This window comes from Ranitomeya variabilis, chromosome 4 (assembly GCF_051348905.1).
Source record: "Ranitomeya variabilis isolate aRanVar5 chromosome 4, aRanVar5.hap1, whole genome shotgun sequence".
NCBI classification, from domain to species: domain Eukaryota; kingdom Metazoa; phylum Chordata; class Amphibia; order Anura; family Dendrobatidae; genus Ranitomeya; species Ranitomeya variabilis.
This window is the reverse complement of record NC_135235.1, coordinates 706,259,134-706,278,571: the sequence shown is the minus strand read 5'-3', so window position 1 is coordinate 706,278,571 and position 19,438 is coordinate 706,259,134. Positions and strand designations below refer to the sequence as shown.

Genomic DNA, 19,438 nt, shown 5'->3' with positions numbered 1-19,438 from the left:
AGCCAGTCAAGTGTGGAAAGAGAAGGATTACCATTGCAGATATACACTCACCGGCCACTTTATTAGGTACACCTGTCCAACTTCTTGTTAACACTTAATTTCTAAACAGCCAATCACATGGCGGCAACTCAATGCCAGTGCATTTAGGCATGTAGACATGGTCAAGACAATCTCCTGCAGTTCAAACCGAGCATCAGTATGGGGAAGAAAGGTGATTTGAGTGCCTTTGAACGTGGCATGGTTGTTGGTGCCAGAAGGGCTGGTCTGAGTATTTCAGAAACTGCTGATCTACTGGGATTTTCACGCACAACCATCTCTAGGGTTTACAGAGAATGGTCCGAAAAAGAAAAAAAATCCAGTGAGCGGCAGTTCTGTGGGCGGAAATGCCTTGTTGATACCAGAGGTCAGAGGAGAATGGGCAGACTGGTTCGAGCTGATAGAAAGGCAACAGTGACTCAAATCGCCACCCGTTACAACCAAGGTAGGCCTAAGAGCATCTCTGAACGCACAGTGCGTCGAACTTTGAGGCAGATGGGCTACAGCAGCAGAAGACCACACCGGGTACCACTCCTTTCAGCTAAGAACAGGAAACTGAGGCTACAATTTGTACAAGCTCATCGAAATTGGACAGTAGAAGATTGGAAAAACGTTGCTTGGTCTGATGAGTCTCGATTTCTGCTGCGACATTCGGATGGTAGGGTCAGAATTTGGCGTAAACAACATGAAAGCATGGATCCATCCTGCCTTGTATGGAGCATCTTTGGGATGTGCAGCCGACAAATCTGCGGCAACTGTGTGATGCCATCATGTCAATATGGACCAAAATCTCTGAGGAATGCTTCCAGCACCTTGTTGAATCTATGCCACGAAGAATTGAGGCAGTTCTGAAGGCAAAAGGGGGTCCAACCCGTTACTAGCATGGTGTACCTAATAAAGTGGCCGGTGAGTGTATATGTATGAAGAAACACATCGAGCTACACTAGATCTCCTTGGAAGGGTGAGTGTGTACTCCTATTATGGAATAAACTAATCCATACATCTATTTTGGCAATATCCTTTATGGAAGCCACTCTGAAAAGAGTTTAATGCGGGCTGAGATATATATAAAAACAAAGGACTCTTACTGTTTCCCTTGATTTTAAATAATAATCGAGATTGGTTTAGAATAATCTCTTTGGGTCACTGAGATACATTAACAAAGAGGGGTTTATTCCCAGCGCGGATACATGATTATTTATATAACCTTTTAAAATTTAACACGAAAAAGTGGTACGTGCTAGTATCTGCTGCAGGGAAAAAGTACAGCAAGCGCCACTAGTATTTAAATATCAACTTCTTATTGATAAATTAGACATGTCTGTTTTTTTGTGAAAAGGTTTTTTATTTTAAAGAAAGAAAAAAAAAATGTTTGTGAATTTTTCTGAATAATTTATAAGCTCTGGTCCCTTGAGGTTTTGTGTATTGATCATGCTTTTATTAAATGTGAAATTGTGTATATATTTATTGCACTAGGTACAGTTCCGTCCATATATATTTGGACAGAGACAACATTTTTCTAATTTTTGTTATAGACATTACCACAATGAATTTTAAACAAAACAATTCAGATTCAGTTGAAGTTCAGACTTACAGCTTTCATTTGAGGGTTTCCACATTAAAATTGGATGAAGGGTTTAGGAGTTTCAGCTCCTTAACATGTGCCACCCTGTTTTTAAAGGGATCAAATGTGATTGGACAGGTTCCATAATTTTAAATAAAATGTTCATTTTTAGTACTTGGTTGAAAACCCTTTGTTGGCAATGACTGCTTGAACTCATGGACATCACCAGACGCTGTGTTTCCTCCTTTTTGATGCTCTGCCAGGCCTTCACTGCGGTGGTTTTCAGTTGCTGTTTATTTGTGGGCCTTTCTGTCTGAAGTTTAATCTTTAACAAGTGAAATGCATGCTCAATTGGGTTGAGATCAGTTGACTGACTTGTCCATTCAAGAATATTCCAATTCTTTGCTTTAATAAACTCCTGGGTTGCTTTGGCTTTTTGTTTTGGGTCATTGTCCATCTGTAGTATGAAACGGCGACCAATCAGTTTGGCTGCATTTGGCTGGATCTGAGCACACAGAATGTCTCTGAAAACCTCAGAATTCATTCGGCTGCTTCTGTCCTGTCACATCATCAATAAACACTAGTGACCCAGTGCCACTGGCAGCCATGCATGCCCAAGCCATCACACTGCCTCCGCCGTGTTTTACAGATGATGTGGTATGCTTTGGATCATGAGCTGTACCACACCTTCGCCATACTTTTCTCTTTCCATCATTCTGGTAGAGGTTGATCTTGGTTTCATCTGTCCAAAGAATGTTCTTCCAGAACTGTGCTGGCTTTTTTAGATGTTTTTTAGCAAAGTCCAGTCTAGCCTTTTTATTCTTGATGCTTATGAGTGGCTTGCACAGTGCAGTGAACCCTCTGTATTTACTTTCATGCAATCTTCTCTTTATGGTAGATTTGGATATTGATACGCCGACCTCCTGGAGAGTGTTGTTCACTTGGTTGGCTGTTGTGAAGGGGTTTCTCTTCACCATGGAGATTATTCTCCGATCATCCACCACTGTTGTCTTCCATGGGCGCCCAAGTCTTTTTGTATTGATGAGTTCACCAGTGCTTTCTTCCTTTCTCATGATGTACCAAACTGTAGATTTTGCCACTCCTAATATTGTAGCAATTTCTTGGATGGGTTTTTTATGTTTTCGCAGCTTAAGGATGGCTTGTTACACCTGCATGGAGAGCTCCTTTGACTGCATGTTTACTTCACAGTAAAACCTTCCAAATGCAAGCACCACACCTCAAATCAACTCCAGGCCTTTTATCTGCTTAATTGAGAATGACATATCGAAGGGATTGGCCACACCTGTCCATGAAATAGCCTTGGGAGTCAATTGTCCAATTACTTTTGGTCCCTTTAAAAACAGGGTGGCACATGTTAAGGCGCTGAAACTCCTAAACATCATCCAATTTTAATGTGGATACCCTCAAATGAAAGTTGAAAGTCTGAACTTCAACTGCATCTGAGTTGTTTTGTTTAAAAGTCATTGTGGTAATGTCTATAACCAAAAAAATGTCTCTATCCAAATATATATGGACATAACTGTATGTTATACGTATTTTGTGAATTGTAAGGGAGTGAGGTGGAGGAGAGAGAAAAAAATGGGGGAGGACCCTATTTGCTATAGGGTATTTGTTCTGCCTCGTCACTTCCCAGTACCAACAGGACCCGTAGAAGCGAAACGGCCGTTGTCTGATTTTTCTTCTTCCCGTTCTACACCCCCCTGCTGAAGATCTTTTAAATCATCACAATAAAGATTAGATTTTAGAAACGGTGAGTGCCACTCTTTTTTCTCTTCAGTATATGGATTTATGCAATTGCTTACAGGGTTTGGCACCCGTGAATCCGAAAGGGCGGTGTATTTGATGTGGTAATCACACACAGTGTATATTTGGGGTCAGGTGTTGCAGCGGTGTAGGATTCTTTCCTCTATAGTATTGACTTGGTAGGTGTGTACTTTTCAGTCAAAGCAACTGAACACATTGCTGGGTTCAACAAAATCACTTTGCAAACTCCTCATTCTACACTAAAACTTCTCTTTGAGAGCAAAATCCCAGGTGTGTCACATCAGAGATTTACTCATTGGTTATTGTCATTGTCTGCCAAATATGAAGGGCAAACTCTTGATTGTCTATAGTATTTTTAGGATCCTAGTCCATCTCTTTTCAGACGGAAGGCAGAGGTAACAGATGAACCAATTTTTGTAGATGCTTCCAGATTCTATTCAGATGGGCACTATTATTCAGGATATGCCATTTTTTTTTTATCTCAAAAGAGGACAGGTTGTGAAACACAAATTTCTGAGTCATTTTTCAGCTCAAAGGGCAGAGCTAGAAGCGGTAAAAATGGTACTACATCTGAACGAAGCTGATGATCAGTGTCCCATTGTAATCTACAGTGATAGCTCTTCACTGGCTCCCATTTCCTCAGCTTACTTAGTTCAAATTACTAAAACTGACCTACAAACCCATCCATAACCTGTCTCCTCCATATATCTCTGAACTAATTTTCCGATATCTTCCCTTGCATAATCTCCGGTCCTCCCAAGACCTCCACACTTAGGCTACTCTCACACTTCTGCCTTTTGCTGTACGTCCTAATTCAGTGAAATGATGTATGGACGGACTTCATGAAAATAGTGAAAAACGTGTGTGACGCATACAGTGTATTGACGGATGCGTCGTCAGTGTTGTTGCCAGAATTTCAATGAGAGAGAGAGAGACTTTTTCCGGGAGTGAAAATATTTCCGGGCATGCTCAGAATGAAAAAATGGATCCATCGTTGGATTCCTGCGTCTGACGGTCAGCAAGGGATTCTGCGTCCATAGGCTTCCATTGTAGCCGACGACAGACAACGCAGGACCCGTCCCTGACCGATTTTACGATGTGGAGAAAAAACATTCCTCTGAACATTTTTCTCTGCCCAACAGACCGTTTTTTTTATGCAGGATCCAGTGCCCGACGGATGAAACAGATGGCCATCCGTCACAATCCGTCGCTAATACAAGTCTTTGAGAAATTGCAGGATCCTGCAAATTTTTTTGCAGGATCCTGCATTCTCAAAAATCGACGTATCTCAATGGGAGTTGAAAGATTCAAGTGTAAAAGAGGCCTTATTCGCTCCTCACCCAACCGCCTCAAAGAATTCTCTGGAATATCCCCCATCCTCTGGAATTCTTTGCCCTAATATGTCCCACTATCAACCACATTCGGATCCTTCAGATGGAACCTGAAAACCCACCTCTTCAGGAAAGCTTACAGCCTGCACTGACCCCTCTGCCTCAACACTACCGCAGCTACCGCCTCACCACTACCGGAGCTCCTGCAACCCTTGACCTATTGTCTCCATCCCCACCATCCTGTAGAATATAAGCCCACAAAGGCAGGGTCCTCGCCCCTCTGTATCAGTCTGTAATTGTTAGTTTGCTTACTGTAAGTGATATCTGTAATTTGTATGTAACCCCTTCTCATGTACAGCACCATGGAATCAATGGTGCTATATAAATAAATCATAATAATAATGAATAGCTCCTATGTTGTTAGATCATTGACAGATTATTTGCCAGTTTGGGAAAATAGAGGCTATGTAGATTCTTCTAATAAGATTCTTGTACATAGTGATATGCTGAAAACAAGTTTTGCAATAGCATCAAAAAATCCTAATGGTTTCGCTATTGCAAAGTCCATGCCCATAAAAATCTGATGATGAATTATCTGTTGGAAATGCCACCACAGATATTTTAGCCAAAGAGGCAGCCCTGACAGGAGAAGTGTTTGAACCTGAACCTCTAGAGGTTTCAGCAGTTCAAAGAACAGACACGAATATCCCTTCTTTTGTGGAAAAACAAGAAGACACATCTCTTGTTGCTTACCGGGTTTATCCAAAACCTCCCTTTGTTTGTGAAAACAGGGAGTTGTGTCCTGTTGTACCAAAACATCTGCAAGTTGAGTTCACAAGATATAATCATGAAAGTTAGGGTCATTTGGGCCAACAGAAATTGTTAGGCATTCTCAGAGAGAAATTTTACTGGGAAAAAATGGAAGAGACAGTACAAAGTATTGTTCAATCATGTTTCATTTGTGCCCAAATTAATCCAACACCAAAAGGACAGAAACTACCACTACTCCGAACCGCACCTGCAGATGGTCCATGGTCTACGTTACAAATCAACTACATTGGTCCGTTACCATCAGGTAAAAATGGTCTCAGGTATGTATTGGTTGTAGTAGATGTTTTTTATAAATGGATAGAAATGTTAGCTGTCAGTAAAGATGATGCTTTGTCTACAGCTAGAGCATTAGTTTATCATGTCTTTTGTACTTGGGGATCCCAAGAATGATCTCCCCTGATAGAGGAAGTCACTTTACAGGAAAAATCATGCAAGCAGTTTGTACTATTCTAGGGGTACAACAACAATTCCTTGTACCTTACCATCCACAGTCCGCTGGAAAGGATGAATAGAACAATAAAATCCAGAATTGCTAAGATGTTATTGGACAAAGGCAATACTTGGGTCGATGCCGTACCTTTTGTACTGTTGAGTGTGAGAGGAACAGCTTCTTCCACAACTCAATTTACTCCTTTTGAACTAATGACAGGAAAAAAAATGCCATTGATTTTTCCACATGAACCATTTTCGTCCACACTTCAAAAAGAAGCTGTTGCAAGGTCCAAATGGTTGCAATTGTTGCCGGAAAACTTGAAAACTATTCTTCCACATGCTGCATCAATAAAGCAGAGAATGGAGCTACCATATAAATCCAAATTCAAGAAATGGGCTCTAGTGATGATTAAAACTTTCAGGAGGAGTGGACCATGGGAAAGTAACTGGGAAGGTCCCTTTGAGATCATTGAAACCATGGGACAAGGTATGATTCTTGTACAACTAGCATCTAATGTGGTTAAAAAAAACCCGCAGACAACAAAGAGTGTGGGTACATGTCGATCAATGCAAATTGTATATTGCAAAATAATGATATTGGAATCCATTTTTTCCTAAAAGAATGCAGTAAGAGCTGGAATATTGTGAAGAGCGGAACAAAAATGGTTACCTCAATGAACCAAAAAGAATTTGTGATCAATATTGACCTGTCCATTCAAGGACATTTTAGCTATAGTGTGAAATCCTATTTCTTGTTTGTGAAACTGCCACTTAGGCGAAACTGTACTGTTTTGTTTGTTGTGAAACTATCACATAGCCGAAACTGTTTTTTTGTCTTATCTTTTCTCTCTTTGTTTAAACAAGCAAAACTTGTATAACCACTGAAACTACCTGTACAACTATATAAAGAGGGGATAGCACCTTGAAGGCAGGCGTGCTTCAAAGGCTTCCCAGTGATATACTATACGAGACGTGTCTTGTGTATTATTTCTGGTGATTCCCCACTTCCAAAGGCTGCTCCGACTGAGTGTGGTCCCGACATTTCCTGGTGCCTGAACAGGGACCCGAGGTCTGTGTACTCCTTCAAGAACACCGGCAGAATACGAACGAAAAGAGAATCTGGGATAATGGACGGCAGATGAATAAAAACCTGGCCAGGTAAGAGACACTGTTAGATCTCTTATATCTGCCCTGCACTGTCCGTAAGATTTTCTGTGTCGTGTCCTTTAGCGGGTAGTTCTAGTAGAGGAGGATACCTATAGCTCGGGTTCTTGAACTACTTAGGAATTGACCACCTCACGGAGTACGGCATTGAATGAGAGTGAATGTGAATAGAAGGTGTGTGGAAGTTGGGAATAGCCCTATAAGCCGCCCAGGGTGTTGAAACAGAAGAAGTGACTGTCCCACTGGGCAACATGGTTGCGACCTTTCGGGGAGACCTCCGCGCCTATGTTCAATCTCTGATCCTGTCTTTGACGAAAACCTGGTGACGGATAAGTGTATGATAGTATGAGCCCAGGACAGATAAATTAGCCTGGGACAAGATACGTTGTATTTTGATCCTCTGTCTGGTTGCATTTGTGTTGTTTGCTATAGGTGTAGGAATCAGGATTTTCTTACATCAACACGGTACGCAGAAGCCGTTAAACATCCTAGCTCCTTAGGAAGAAGGTAACGAGGTATTCTCATACCCAAACGCCACCTAGGGCAAGAAAAGAAAAAAGCTCAGGATAAGAAAATGGGGAATAAGCAAACAAAGTCGGAACCAGAAGAATTAGATATCTATACTATCATAAAGGAGAGAAGTGGTAAAGATGCCACTAAGGGGCTGAGAAAGATTTTTAGTAAGTTTGGAGTTACTAAGGCAGAAGCCTTTAGTAGAAAAAAATGGGAAGGAATTCAGGAAAAAAAAAAAGGCATAATCAGAGACAAGAAATGGATAGATCAGATCCAAGCGTTGATTGATGTCTCTAGGGTAGCAGAAAAAGAGGGATGGACATATAATCAACAGAATAAATAAGTGGTGTATTAGACCCGCAGGCTATGGAGAAAAACAAAATGTGGAATATAAGAACACCCCACCCCCATACCTTAACCCACATGCCCCATCTTTTCTCCAAACACCACCTCAAAGTTTAGCCGGACCAGGAGGATGGGTATGTCCGCACTGTGGACAACAAAATCCAGACTGGAGAAATGATTGCCTAGCCTGTGGTACACCTAGACATGGCGCTGTACTTGCCCCTGTTAGGGTAGTACCAAGACCCTTTAGGGAACCTGGTGCTGACGGAGTAATGGGAACTAGATATCACCAAACTCGACAATATTTCCCTTGGTCCCCCGCTGAAGGCATGTCTCTCTTGCATAACGCACCAGATCCCACCCAGTGTCCAGTTAGATTTGCACAATATATACAGCAAATTATGCAGACTCACGCTGGAGTTTGGGCAGATGGAGAAGAATTATGTAGAATGAAAATGACTCCTGGACTCTTCCAGGAGCTATTAGCAAATCTACAGGTACATAGGCCCCAGGCAGGAGATGGTGCCTTACAAACGATAGAATCAGGTACGCAATTTGTAGATCACTTAATGGTTTTCATGAGGGAAAAACAGAGGCAGAGAGGAACAACGGGAGTGGTGGCTCAGAAATCTGGACAATCAGTAGACGAATATTATCTAAGTGTAGAAAATAATTTCAGAGATGAAGGCATGGATCTAACCGCTTCAGGAATGATGAGGTTAGTTACAAAAACCTTTTATAGATGGATTGTCTCCAAAAGTGAAGGAAAAGCTTAAGGCCGCAACCCCTGATTGGAGAACCTTGGAAGACCCACACCTGGCTAGACAGAAAGCTGTAGGGATAGAAATGGACTTAAGAGAAAATTCTAAGCCAGTAAGAATTGCACAGGCTAATACTGGCTCTGCTAATCAAAAGTTTACTTGTCATTACTGTAAGAAGCCAGGACATTTCCAAAGGGAATGTAGGAAGAGAAAAGCAGATATAGATTCAGGAACCTTTGTACCCAAAAATAGGATAAATAACCCAGCGTCTGATCAAACAGACAGCTCAGAATGACTGAAGGTTATGCAGGTCTCTCTTCCTTCTAGAAGACCAATAATACAAGTTGAGGTTGAGGGTAAAAATGTACCTTTTCTGATAGAGACGGGAGCAACATCCTCCATTTTAAATCAAGACTTTTTACCATATCCTGACAATATATCCTCAAAGGTAACATATGCAGAAGGGTATGATGGTAAAATTCAGGCGTTGCCCTTTACAAAACCTTTAAATGTGAGCTTTGGCCCTAAAACCTTTGTATCCAAATTTTTATTTGCTAAAGGTGCACCTACCTGCTTGCTGGGTACTGATGTCTTAAGTAAAATGCACGCAAACATCCATTTTAGAGAAAATGGCACAGTTATGCTGACCATCCCTGAAGATGCAGAAACTCTGGAACAATATGTTAGAATACAGGCAATGGAGGATTTTCCCGAAATTTACACTCAACAAGCAAAAATTGACTTATCTCGGGTTCCTGACAGCCTATGGGCAAAAGGAGACACTGATGTAGGATTCTTATCAGTAGCTCCTATACTGTTAGAAAATGCCCCGGGAACCATTTTACCTCAGCTTAGGCAATACCCCATCAGCGCCCAGCAAGAACTGGCGATTTCTCAACAAATTCAGGATTATGTGTTACAAGGTGTTTTGGTAGAAATCAGGTCACCTGCCAATACACCCTTATATCCTGTTAAAAAGAAAGTTTCCTCCAAAGAAACTATGGTGAAATATCGCATGGTGCACGACCTACGGGAAATCAATAAGGTTTTGGCACCGGTCACCCCTGTGGTACCGAATCCTCATACCTTACTGTCTCAAATTCCCAGCACTGCTGCATATTTTACGGTAATTGACTTATCAAACGCATTTTTTTCTGTGCCACTACATAAGAACTGTTGGCATTTGTTTGCCTTTACATTCAAGGGTAAACAATTAGCATGGACAAGATTGCCACAAGGTATGGTACACTCACCAACTTTGTACTCTGAAGCAATGCAGACCGTGCTGAAAAATTTCACCCCAGAACCAGGAGTAGTCATTCTACAGTATGTAGATGACTTACTTATTTGTTGCCCTGATGAGCAGACGGCAGTTACCTCAACTGTTAATTTCTTAATTTTCCTAGCGCAAGAAGGCTGTAAAGTAAATAGACAGAAACTCCAGGCTTGTCAACAGTCGTGTTCTTAGGTCACTGCATATCACAGGGCATCAGACACCTCACACCTCAACGTACGGAAGCCATACGTAACATGCTTGAACCCAGGAATCACAAACAGCTGCGTGCTTTCCTGGGTATTGTTTCACACTGTAGACAGTGGATCATACATGCAAGTCAACTCATGCAGTCGTTATATGACTGTATTGCCAACACGCCATATTCACTCAGTGAAGAGGCTAAACAGTCATTTTCCTCTTTGAAAACAGCACTGGTATCAGCTCCGGCTTTGGGACTCCCAGACTACACTAAACCTTTTCAATTGATGGCAGCTGAGATATCCTCACATGCTACAGGGGTGCTCACACAAAAACATGGAAACAAACAGAGACCTGTGGCATACATATCAGCTCATCTGGACCCTGTAGCTAGAGCTGCACCTTCTTGTGTAAGAGTAGTAGCCGCAATTTCACTGTTATTAGATAAAGCTTCTGAGATTGTTCTTGATCACCCACTTCTAGTTCAGACCACTCATGATGTACATGGCATTCTTAACCAGGTCCAACCTAAACATTTCAATGGCCAGACACCTCCGTCTCCAATGTTCCCTACTAATGCCGCCCAGCATTTCCTTTGCCAGGGTTCAGACTCTTAATCTCGCGTCTTTGCTCCCTTTAGAGTCTGAGGGGGGTACCATACCTGAGGAAACTGCACTCTCCAACTCCTTTGACCCATCAGAGTCAATGCATGATTGTGTACAATTAATGGAACAAGAGACTCAGGGCTTACGTAATGTACGTGACAAGCCACTCTGTAATGCTACATTTGAACTTTTCATAGATGGCAGTAGATATGCAGATATGAATGGACAATTTCATACAGGTTATGCGGTAGTAACTCAGCATGAAGTGATGAAAGCAGAACCTCTCCCTGCTAATCAGTCTGCACAAGAAGCAGAACTTACGGCATTAGTTGAAGCTCTAAAAATAGCCAAAGATCAGACAGCAAACATATACACTGATTCTAGATATGCACATGGCATTATTTTCGATTTTGGCGTAATATGGAGAGCCAGAGGTTATATGACTGCTTCAGGCCAACCTGTTAAACATGCCTCCCTCATTAGACAGATTCTGGAGGCAGCACAAGAAACTAAAGAAATAGCGGTGATAAAGGTAGCTGCACATGTGAGACTCGACACCGAGGAAGCCAGGGGTAACGATAAAGCCGACAAAGCAGCAAAACAGGCAGCACGTAAACCCTTACATCATGCCCACACACTAGATAGCTCTGAAGATGATGAGGAGAGATTGAAGGAAGCCCAGAAACAGGTAGACGACGAAGAACGAGGGCAGTGGCAGAAAAAAGGGGCAGAAGATCAGCAAGGATTATGGAAAAAAGGAACTTTGTTGTGTTTACCCAGAGCCTGGTACCCCGCAGTGGCGAGTGACCTCCACCTACCTACGCATGTATCGGCAAACGGTATGACGCTCAAGGTAAAAGAAAGGTGGTTGGCTCCAGGCTTTGGTAATTTCGCTCGGAACATGTGTGCTGCATGCGCTATATGCCTGGCACACAATCCAGGTCAGACCATTAAAACCCCAACCAAGCATCATGTAAGACCACTGTATCCCTTTCAAAGACTCCAGATCGACTACATCCAGCTTCCTAGGTACAATGGATACGAATATGTGCTTGTGTGTGTGGACATGTTCTCAGGGTGGCCAAAGGCTTATCCAGTTCGTAAAGCCTCAGCAAAAACTACTGCCATTAAAATAGCACATGAACTGATACCCCGTTACGGCATGCCTGAGGTGATCGAGTCAGATGGGGGTACCCATTTTACTGGAGAAATATTCCAGAATGTTATGAAAATGTTGGGAGTAGAAAACCAGTTTCACACTCCGTATCACCCACAGAGTTCAGGTAAAGTGGAAAGATTAAATGGAACAATAAAATTAAAAATCCAGAAGGCCATGGCAGAAACAGGAAAGCCTTGGACCGAGTGTCTACCACTTGCCCTGTATTCCATCCGAAACGCCCCAAGGGGGAAGGCTAAGCTGTCACCACATGAGATTCTTTTTGGTAGAGCAGCAAATTTGGGTTGTTATTTTCCACAACAACTGATGTTGAATACTGAGACTTTAACTGCTTATGTACAAGAATTACAAAAACGTTTAACTAAAGTGCATTCGCAAGTTTTTGCTTCCCTTCCAGATCCAGAAAATCTCGAAGGAGGCCACAAGTTGGAACCTGGTGATCAAATCTACGTGAAAAGACACACCAGAAAGACTCTGGAACCGAGATTTGACGGACCTTTCCAAGTCCTGTTAACAACTCCAACAGCAGTCAAGCTTGAAGGAAAGGCATCATGGATACATGCAAGCCATTGCAAAAAAGCAGTATAAGACTCATGATATTGATGTTAATAATGTTAACCTCAACGGAGGCATGGGAAAGACTGAATTCTCTAGCCCCTTTGAACAATAGATTCGTACAACATCATAGAAAATTAGTGCATGATTTGTTAAATAATACGCAACCCCTGGCAGATTGTTGGATCTGTACCCATTCACCAGTATCAGCCACAAGTATACCTTTTCTAGCAGTTCCCGTGTCAGCTGAAGAAATATTACATATTAAATACTAGTATAGCTGTACAGAATCAGCTTATAATAGTCACTAACCAACATACCCTGGTATTGGATTACCTAACTGCCTCACAAGGGGGTATGTGTCAAATCATCGGACCCACCTGCTGTCATTATATAGACCCGAATAGTACTATGAGTATGAGATTTAAATTAGAAGACGTACAACGACTCAGGGATCAGTATGACAAAGACAATGACCAAAATAAGGATAGCTGGTGGTCAGATACCTTTTCTTTTCTTAACCCGGCCAATTGGTTCAGGGGGATCGGTGGGTGGGTTACCGGGATTATGCAAAGCCTAATACATACAGTTATAGTTATTGTAATTATATATGTATTATTCAAGGTTGTACTCAAGGGTATCTCGGTATGCACAAATAAATTTTGTGTAATGGATGCGAGAATATAAAGTTTTTTTTTGTAATATCACAAAAAGAATGACTAAAATAATCGTCTATATGACAAGGTTTTGAATGGAATATGTCAAAGGGGGGATTGTGAAGAGCGGAACAAAAATGGTTACCTCAATGAACCAAAAAGAATTTGTGATCAATATTGACCTGTCCATTCAAGGACATTTTAGCTATAGTGTGAAATCCTATTTCTTGTTTGTGAAACTGCCACTTAGGCGAAACTGTACTGTTTTGTTTGTTGTGAAACTATCACATAGCTGAAACTGTTTTTTTGTCTTCTCTTTTCTCTCTTTGTTTAAACAAGCAAAACTTGTATAACCACTGAAACTACCTGTACAACTATATAAAGAGGGGATAGCACCTTGAAGGCAGGCATGCTTCAAAGGCTTCCCAGTGATATACTATACGAGACGTGTCTTGTATATTATTTCTGGTGATTCCCCACTTCCAAAGGCTGCTCCGACTGAGTGTGGTCCCGACAATATGAAACACCATGTCCTTGATGGAAGTGATTCAGCACCAATCCTTCAGGAGAAGAAGACATTTCCTAGGAAAAGCTACAATCTGATGGGAATTACATTTCTGCTTCTTTGTACTATTTCAACTGTGATCTATGCAGAAGATATTTTACATCATGGAACAAATACTAGTGAAATGAGTGAGCCTTTCAAAAGAACTCTACATTCACAGAAACCAAGAGAATCTAGTGTACAAAACCTAATAGATAAAGAAATACTGGACGATTCAGTAGATATTACCGGAAACATTTGCATGGGTTATGGTGTAAAATGCTGTATTGAGCTACACTTCATACACGACACTGACATAATATTACATGCTACCACAGGACCTAAGACTGGGTTTATACAGTTACAAGGAGATTATGTACACAATAATAAGACAGGCACATGGGAATGTAATCCTACAGATCTGTTATACTGGAATATAGAGATGAAGAAAAAGCTGTGTGCTCAGGTGATATTACAAATGATTTGATCACAAAACGGAAAGATGGAAGATCCAAAACAGATATTTGGTTAACGACACAACTTTTTTTGAAAACTTTGGATCCTTCATTACTTTCTGTTATAGAAGGAGATGAAGATTGGGTAAAAACATGGAACGTCCAGAGAACCAGTACAAGTACTATTAGAGAAGGGATTTCCAACCTACTCAGATGTTCTGTCTTTTAGATACCTAAGCGATGAAGCAATCATCAGAGAGACACACGCTCGTTGTCTGTCCAAGTAGTCTCATGCTCTTTATTTTCAGGGCTGGGGTTTTAAAGCCCCAAGATCAAAATGAAATATAGAGTTACATAATAAATTGGCACATATATATGGATTATACAATGGGTTGGAGATTCATTTGCAGAGTGAAATTTTTTGTTTATTTGTGCGACCAGTTCAAGAGTGTTTTAAACGTTTTCGGTCACAAGACCTTCATCAGAAACCAATCTCAAGAAACTGGATGCAAGACAGCGCAATGCATGGGCCAGGGAGGCCCGCGCACAATAGTAAGAAACCTGGCAGAGGCACCTCGGGGGTCCTGGACTGTGTATATAGGGTAGGGCGCACCAGGAGGGCGAGGAACCGCAGAGGGCAGAAGCGCCAAGGAATGCAGGTCCGGAGTGCCGAGGTGCTGAGGGGCCGGTATTGCCAGACGGGTTACTTACTGACGGGTTGGAAACCTTACTTGTGCACCACCAAGAATCCTTGAGTGCCGTGTACTACTTGTACATTATACAATGGGTTGTTATATACATCCTGGGATACAAGATAGATTAGGTGAAGGAATGCGGGGAGGCTTTGCACACGTCTGCGGTTTTATGAGATTCTGGCTGAACATTCAAGATTTTTGGGTGGGCTCAGACAGAAATCATGTAGACAAAAATAACAAGATGTCCTTGGCAATATCTGGAAATTATTGACCACTGCTATGTGGAATGTCTGGGAAATCGTCCACAAGGAGACCCAGATGATGACATCTTGCACAATACTTGTTTTTCTGTAATTTTTCTGATATTTAAAAAGGATGAAGATTAACCATTTCTTTAACAATTCCCATTTTTATCATCTGATCTACCTTGCCCTAGCTGATCCCTTCCTGTTACTCAGGTCTGCAAGATAACCCTACTTCACAAAATACAGTGTATGTCATGGGATACCGACATGCTGTGTATCCATTCAAATTATACTTGTGGGTCAGACCTTTTGTTCCTTTTAACCCTATTTCTATCGAGGGATTATAAGGGGATGATATAGATACATTTTTATGACATAGAAATATAGACATTTATATTAATATATTAAAACTAGATGGCAGCCCGATTCTAAAGAATCGGGAGTCTAGAATCCATATATACTTTATTTATTCAAATGTAAGAATAATACAATTAATAAATAATAGTAAGAAAGAACAAAAAATGGCTGCACTCACCAGCTCTTGACAATTCTTGACAGTACGGCACATTTCTGATTGGTCGCTCGCGGCAGGCGGCAACCAATCAGAAAAGTGCCGCGCACCACGAAGGCATATATCTTTGTCCACCCTAGCGGGTGTAGGACGCTGGTGACGTCACTTATCTCCGGACATTATCTCCGGACAAAGCCACGGAAGTTGGCACAAATTGCCGGAAGTAGTATTCTAGGCAATTATATATTAGATTTTAATGTTATCAGTGTTTACCTGTGAACGTTTATATTGTATTGTCCTGTCACCAGCCATGTGTACGATTATCGTCCGAAAGCCTCTCTGGAACCAATAATCACCCCATGTAAAGGTATCTTTATAAGTTAAAGATTCAGAATACTATGACTTTTATCATATCCTGAACAGTCAAGTTTTTTATGAACCGTTAAGGTTTTCTGGTTGAAGTAAAAAAAACTCTTGAGTGTTTACAGTTTGAAACCATAAAATGTTGAAAAATTATGTCATTCTTGAGTATATCACTCAATGGTGCTCATAAACGTGTCAAATTTGATCTATAATATACTTTAATATACGTTACTTTAATCTTTAATATACTTAAGAACAGGGCCCCAGACATCACACAGGGGGTCTGAAACACCGCACAGTGGTCCAAAATATCGCTGTGCTCTGCCTGAGGCCCCATATGCTGCCTGGGGCCCCTGTGCTCTGCCTGGGGCCCCATATGCTGCCTGGGGCCCCTGTGCTCTGCCTGGGGCCCCTGTGCTCTGCCTGGGGCCCCATGTTCTGCCTGGGGCCCCTGTGCTCTGCCTGGGGCCACTGTGCTCTGCCTGGGGCCCCATATGCTGCCCGGGGCCCCTGTGCTCTGCCTGGGGCCCCATATGCTGCCTGGGGCCCCTGTGCTCTGCCTGAGGCCCCATAGGCTGCCTGGGGCCCCTGTGCTCTGCCTGGGGCCCCATGTTCTGCCTGGGGCCACTGTGCTCTGCCTGGGGCCCCATAGGCTGCCTGGGGCCCCTGTGCTCTGCCTGGGACCACTGTGCTCTGCCTGGGGCCCCATATGCTGCCTGGGGCCCCTGTGCTCTGCCTGGGGCCACTGTGCTCTGCCTGGGGCCCCATATGCTGCCTGGGGCCCCTGTGCTCTGCCTGGGTGTAGGACACTGGTGACGTCACTTATCTCCGGACATTAGCTCCGGACATTAGCTCCGGACAAAGCCACGGAAGTTGGCACAAATTGCAGGAAGTAGTATTCTAGGCAATTATATATTAGATGGGCATTTCCTGAAGGAAATACATGGTGCTTGAACAGCACTACCAGCTTTACAGCAGCACTTTTCACACACGGGACTGGGGGGCGCGCTTACTTTTGCACCCGGGGCCGGGGGCACGCTTACTTTTGCACCCGGGGGCGCACTTACTTTTGCACCCGGAGGCGCACTTTTGCACCCGGGGGCGCACTTACTTTTGCACCCGGGGGCGCACTTACTTTTGCACCCGGGGGCGCACTTACTTTTGCACCCGGGGGCGCACTTACTTTTGCACCCGGGGGCGCACTTACTTTTGCACCCGGGGGCGCACTTTTGGGGCCGCACTTACTTTTGGTGGGCGGGGCTCCTCGGCCTCCGATTTGGTTGGTGGGGCCCCTCGGCCTCCGATTTTTCTGGGCGGGGACCCTCGGCTTCCGATTTGGTGGGCGGGGACCCTCGGCCTCCGATTTGGTGGGCGGGGACCCTCGGCCTCCGATTTGGTGGGCGGGGACCCTCGGCCTCCGATGTGGTGGTCGGGGCCCCTCGGCCTCCGCTTTGGTGGGCGGGGCCGGGCCCCTCGGCCTCCGCTTTGGTGGGCGGGGCCGCTCGGCCTTCGATTTGGTGGGCGGGGCTCCTCGGCCTCCGATTTGGTTGGCGGGGCCCCTCGGCCTCCGATTTGGTGTGTGCTCTGCCTGGGGCCACTGTGCTCTGCCTGGGGCCCCATATGCTGCCTGGGGCCCCTGTGCTCTGCCTGGGGCCCCTGTGCTCTGCCTGGGGCCCCATGTTCTGCCTGGGGCCCCTGTGCTCTGCCTGGAGCCACTGTGCTCTGCCTGGGTGTAGGACACTGGTGACGTCACTTATCTCCGGACATTAGCTACGGACATTAGCTACGGACATTAGCTCCGGACATTAGCTCTGGACATTAGCTCCGGACAAAGCCACGGAAGTTGGCACAAATTGCAGGAAGTAGTATTCTAGGCAATTATATATTAGATATGTGTTAGAAAATAGAATATAGTTTTTGTTAGTATAATTCATAGAGTCCATATTGTCAAAGAGTCTTTATAAGTTCTCTGTGGGCTCTTTGTCTTTTATCAGACCTTTGGTCTTCTGAAATACAATCCGCCAAGTCTACTGAAGTTTGCTTGTTGCAGAATATGCATTCAGGTTGGAGTGCAGTTATTGAGGTAGTCATCACTTGAATTTGCCTTATCTCAGAGTCAGTATCGATATTAGCTTTACGTTTACCAGGAAAACATTTACAATTAGAACTGAGAATTTTCTTTATTGCATAACAAATAACTTTATCATCACTGCAATGATTAGTATCACTAAAGCTGCTTGAATTAGGAAATTAATTACACCCGATATCCATCCACCTATTCCTTTGAACAGGTTCATGGGGTTTATCCATAAGAGCCATTCAGGGAGGGGTAAATCATCCAGTGAATTAGCTTTTCGCACCCTTTCCCTTTAGCATTTCAAGTTATTCTATATCAGGAGTAACTCTCATTAGTCCGGAAGGATCTATATAGCGGCAACAGGCAGGTCCTACCACCTGACAGAAGCCTACTTGAGAGGCTGTGAGATAATTATGTACTATAGAATGATGATTAATAATAACTATAAGATGTTTCATGTAGGCTGATTCAACATTTAGAACATCAAATAAATAATCAGTTATACTATCAAAAATGTCACCTAGTCGATACATACCAACACATATTCATAGATGCCTACCTCTAGAAGCTGTATGAAATTAATTTGAGCTGGAGCAGGTACAATGGTCAGGCAGCGCTCTTTTCCCACATTTAGGCATACACAGACTACGCATCCCTATACGAATCTAGCAGCAGCACAATGGAATTCTGGGGTCACCCAATTAGCTTTTACCAGACTTACTATTGTGTCCTTAGACTGATGCGTCAGTCCATGATAAAGGGCACACATAATAAAGAATAGTGCCCTAGGAAGGCAGTAGTTACTGTCCACTCTCCTCAGCCCATCTTCCTTCGCACATGAGTGCTTTTGCCATCCTTCTTTTTTGGTGCAGAGGCCTGATCTTGCAGGCTCTGAGGTAGTTGTAGGTCCATTCCCCCCCGGACACCTGAACAGTGTATATCTCTACGGGGAGAGGAAGCAAAGCAGCAGCTTGTGTTGCAATGTCAGCTCGGTTATTACCTTCAGCTTCTCTAGTGCACTCTTTAGGCTGTGTGCACACGTAGCATATTTTTCGCGTTTTTTTCTCGGTTTTTCGCTATAAAAACGCTATAAAACTGTGAAAAAAACGCTAACATTAAGCATCCTATGTAATAGAATGCATTCCGCATTTTTTGTGCACATGCTGCATTTTTTTCCTGAGCGGAATCGCATTCCAGAAAAAAACGCAGCATGTTCATTAAAATTGCGGAATCGCGGCGATTGTGCACCCATAGGAGTGCATTGATCTGCTTACTTCCCGCACGGGGCTGTGCACACCATGCGGGAAGCAAGCAGATCA

At 43.2% G+C, this 19,438-nt stretch overlaps 1 protein-coding gene across 2 annotated transcripts in view; it reads right to left on the bottom strand.

The window, feature by feature from the left end:
• The window catches only part of LOC143766521 (uncharacterized), a 336,611-nt gene that overhangs the window by 30,051 nt on the left and 287,122 nt on the right, over positions 1-19,438 (bottom strand). The window lies entirely within an intron of this gene.